We start from the raw sequence: 5,525 nt of genomic DNA on the forward strand, positions 1-5,525 counted from the left end.
GAAGATATATTTTCTAATCAATGTTGTACTCGCCGAGTGCATATCTTGGACTCGACGAGTCCATTTGCAATTCTGCGACTTTTCTGCTAGAAACACTTATACTCACCAAGTTGTCATATTTACTCAATGAGTCACTTAATATTTCATTCTCAATGCTTACATTTTAACTACATTTGATATGGGCCTTACTCATATTCTTTGAAGATTAATTCCTGAAGACTTTCGAGACTATTTTCTTGCATATTTGGAGTCGTACCACATAAGATTTGACACCCAAGGCATGGATGAGCTGTTTCCATGCCTAAAGTCAATTAAAGATGAAGCTTTTCATGAAGAAATATCGACCTCGCTACTACTATCCCAAGGGAGTTTGTTCCATTTCTCTATTTATTTTGTCATTTCTATGCATAACATGAAATGGGGACATTGCATGAATTAAGTGTGGGTTAGGGGTTTGGTTACATTGGTTGAAATTTTAGTTAAATTTTGAAAAAAAATTTCCACTAAAGTTACTAGGGCTAAATTAGAAAATTTTGGTAAAAGCAATTAGGAATCATGCTAGTATTATGTTAAATGATTCTTTAAAGACCCAAATGTTTAGTCGAGCCTATATACGTTCTAGTGTATTTGTGGCCTTCCTTATTATAGTGACATCATGGGACAAAAACACAACCTCGCTTCGTTTGAGGGATGCAATATGTTTAGCATCGTGTACTTGAAAATGTATCCAAGAAAACTATTATCTTTAATCAATAAAGGTTGAAGTTGAGCGCCCCTACTTAAGCATGTAGGGTTTGAGTGAAAAAAAAAGAGAGTGAGTTACATGTGAAGGAAAAAAAAGAGAGAATTACAAGGAAAAAGTTGTAAGAATTTTGGAGAAATCAAAGTGAAGATTAAAAGATCAAAATTCCGAAGATTCAAAAAGTTGTAGATACCAAAAATAAAAAAAAAGGTGGCGAATTCATAGAAATCAAGATCAATTTATCAAAGAAGTGAAGAATTCCAATAGCTCCATAGTGGTATCAAAAAGTTGTAATTTTCTAGATTATGTATGCTTGGGTTGCTCAATCAAAAATACCTTGAGGTTAGGAAGTTTTCTGCGGATGGATTCGGAGGGATGCATAAAATGAGTATTGTTCAAAAGAAGTGGGCGAGTGTTTATGAGGATTGTAAGTATTTATAATTGAGGGGGGTTATTAGGAAAATTTTAGACACAAATGCATGCATTGTGGTCTTGGCATAATGGTTGGATTCAATTGGGATTGTCCTATATGATATTAGTGTGCTTAAATTTAATTTTGCTTGGGGGCAAACAAAAGTCAAGTATAGGGTATTTTGATATGGGCATATTTAGCTATATTTTTAATATAGATTTTTATTATTTATTAGCTAATTATTTTCAAATTATGGAAAAAAGGTACTTAATAGTGTTTAAATTGTATTTTCAGTCCAAAAGATATGCTCAGAAGAAAAAGGAAGCAGGAGGGGCGATCGGAAGCTCGGGGACTGAAGAGAGAAGAAAAAGAGCCAAATCCTGAAGCTACTCGGCGATTAGGAATGTCTACTCGATGAGTACCCACGAAGGTTCGCGAAGCAATACGTAAAGTCCTTGCTGTACACGGACTCTACAAAAGGGACTCGATGAGTCGGTTATCTACTCGACGAGTAGATCCTGTTTTATGAAATCTATAAATTGCAGTCTCATTCCCGAATTGAGGCTCTCTCTGGAATCCTTGTGGAATTACTTTGCGACCAAAAAGACATCTGGAGCTTTGGAAATCGTGTGAGAACCCTAGTCTTCAATTCTAAGAAGATTCAAGGCAACATAAGTTTACTCTTTCACTTTATCTTTGAATAGAATTATGTTTGGATTGTTAGAATTCATTTTTAGGTTGTTATCTGATGTGATTATGAACTAAATCCTTTAGTTTCTGTTTAGGGTAGATAAGTTTACTCCTATGGATTAATTAATGTTTGGATTGATTGTTTGTTGGTTAATTTTGTTAAATTAAGCTTGTTAAAGAACCTTATGCATTAACCATAACTATTTTCTGTTAATTGACAAGTAATTAAGCTGCATGAACATCTCTTAATTGCTTACCTCATATGATTTATGCGAAAACATTATTATATGCCTAGGAATTGTGAATGTGAAACTAGGCTTAACTAAAGAATGAGTAAATTAATGTGTGAGCTTGTGTGATAAACCATCAACAAGAGGTTAATTGAATTATTAATTTGATTAGCTAAATACAAGTCTTATTTAACCCGAGTAAATAAACTAGGGAATCTATTAGTTTAATCACTTGATCACTGCTTAAATGAATTTATTTTCTAAGGATTGGTAATAGCGAATGTGAATCTAATCACCTTAACCGGTAACCAATAACAATTAATCCATTGCATTGCCATAAACTGAACCATAGGAGTAGATGAATCGAACCTAAACATAAACAATTTTATCATTGAATTTAGTTGGTTTTTACTTGCTTTTAGCTGTTAGCTATTTATACTGCATGTTAGTTAGTGTGTTAAAGTTTCTAGTCTTGCAAAACTAGAGAAAACATTTTACTTAATTTACTTGTTTAGTTAATTCTAGTTATTAGTTTAATTTTCGTTCTTTGAGTTCGATACCCTACTTATTCAGCTATATCACTAATAGATAGGTTCACTGCATTTGCGTGTTTAAATTTTGTCTTAAAAGGGGGACTAAAACCCCTGCATTTATATACATATCAGTGGTAAGGATGACAAAAATTAAGTAACTTTGAAAATTTAAATATTACTTCTAATTATGGAGTTTGGCCAACTACAAGTCTATAACATATAGCATATTTATAAAAATATGAAATTTATAATAAATAATATATAATTAAACGGATCATATTCAAGTCATCTTTGAGTTGAAAACCTTGATCCTAACCTTACCCATTTAATTATTGTGTCGTTTCGTGTCACCCTATTTACATAAACGTGTCGAAATCTCTGACCCTAACCCGCTAACTTCGTGTTGGGTTCGTGTCGGGTTTTCGTATTGTGTCATGTTTTGCTAGGAGGTCTAGAGCTTGGTATGCCACCAAAACGCACACCACTGGTTTATTATGACAATGTCAGCGCCATTTATCTCTCTCAAAACCCGATTCAACATCAACGTACAAAACATATTGAAATTGTCACTCATTTCGTTCGTGAAAAAGTGCAATGTGCCAGATTCAGGTGTTACATGTACCCTCCCGATACTAGTTCTTTGACATCTTCACGAAGAGCCTCCTATGAGTTTCGTTTAATGATTTCCGGTCCGGTCTAAGCATCCGTAAACCTTCACCTTAGACAGAGGGGGTATATTACATTAATGATTTATTATACTCTGTTTAATTGTGATATCTTATTAGGTGTTCAACTGTAGTGTTGTTTTGGTATATATACACGAGGGGAATTGATTTTGGCAGAAATCATGTTCGTTATCGTTTAAATAGAAAGGAAGTAAAGTTTAAGAATATGAACCCCGAACATGAACCCCGAAGAGGTTGCAATGATATATATTTCAAGGATGTGAATGTGATCTCTACAATTCTTCCACAAATAATTTCAGTTGACCGTCAGATTTTATTATATTTATATTTATTATTTATTGATTACTTTTGTTTTTTTCTTTCTTCATATAATCAGAGATGTAATGTGCACCACTTCTTTATGGAATTTAAGTCAATAATTGGAAAAGACAAAATAAAAAAGGATACAGCATAATTTTGTTATTTTACCAAAAAGACTTTACACTTTATGTGTCAAATTTAAAGGCTTATAAATATCATCTACAACTCTACACCTAGTTGTGTAAGTAAAATTTAAACCATCTTTCATCTTTCAACTTTTTAATCTCGTATCAATTTAATTTTTCCATTGGACCGTAAGAGTGGGAGGAAAGCTTCTTTTATTTTTGGTGGGTCATATCTTTTTATATCTCTTTTTTCCTTATTTTTTTTTCTCACTTAAAAGCCAATGAATTGGTGGAAAGTCCTTCCTTCACTTTTTATTTATTTATTTATTTATATATTAAATAAAATAATTTTTTTATTTATAATTTTTAAATTAATATCAAACATAACATTTAATTAAAAATAAAAAGCATTTCATTAAGTAAAATAAAAATTACATTAACCTACAACATACATATATATATATATATATATATATATATATATATATATATATATATATATATATATATATATATATATATATCAAACAACCTACAACATAGTAAAAATTATTAATTAATATCCTAATTTTATTTAAACCTAGATACGTCATTCGGAATCATCGTCTTCGTCATCGTCTTGATCGTCTGCATTATTCACCTCATATGACCTTGTCCCGACCGTTAGTACTTGCCAACGTTTCTTAAGTACACCAAATGCTTGCTGCACATCCTTCCTAGCTGACTCTTGCGCCTCTTTAAACTTTTTCCTTTTCGGGTCGTTAGGACATGTAAACGATTTCACAAAAACAGACAAGGGATGATATATACCGTCAGTAAGATAGTATCCACGCTTATATGCTACCCCATTTGCTTAAAAAGGTACATCGTGTGACTTTCCAAGGTAAATATCGTTGAATACAGGCGACTGGTCTAGCACATTGATGTCATTGTTTGCACCAGCTGGACCAAAGAATGAATGTCATATCTAAAGATCATATGATGCGATAGCCTCTAGAATGATCGTTGGTTCTTTGTGGTCGCCTCTCATGTACTGACCACGCCATGCGTTAGGGCATAATGACCAACTCCAATGCATGCAATCGATACTACCTAGCATTCAAGGAATCCATGTTTGCCTTCATGCACCGTATACAATTAGTGTACATCGTTGATAGTTGGTTTGCGCATATATCATTGCCCATAAACCAAACAGATCGCTTTGCAGAACTTGTACATAGACTTACGCACGGTACGCTCTGACATCCTAAAATACTAGTACCATTTGTCTGCACCCATGCCGTATGCTAGCTGACGAATTGAAGTCGTGCATTTTTGAATGGGAGAGAAACCTTTTTTCCCCTTGCATCCATTTTCCATTGGAAATATGGAAAATGGCCTTCCAAATCGCCAACAATACGTAAGAATAGTTCGTTCCTCCTTCGGAATCGATGTCGAAACTTTACAGCGTAGACGGCGTCATCTACAAAATAATCTTCTATAAGGTGATCGTGTCCGACTTCGTGATTTCTACGTAACGACAACTTTCTTAGGTTAGGTCGTGCATGTAATGTTTCACCTAGTCGGTTTTGATAATATGCAACCGTTTTCGCCATGACGGAACCAATAAACTTAGCCTCCTCTACCTCCATCGAATCGGATGATGAAGATAATGACATTTTAAATAATATTTTTTAGAGAGAAATATAGGCTATAGGTAAAAAAAGAAAATATAAAATGTTTGAGTATTTATAGGTTAAGAAAAAGGAAAGGAAAAAAGATATATATATATATATATATATATATATATATATATATATATATATAT

This window comes from Lactuca saligna, chromosome 4, assembly GCF_052625555.1.
Source record: "Lactuca saligna cultivar CGN05327 chromosome 4, ASM5262555v1, whole genome shotgun sequence".
Lineage (NCBI taxonomy): Eukaryota > Viridiplantae > Streptophyta > Magnoliopsida > Asterales > Asteraceae > Lactuca > Lactuca saligna.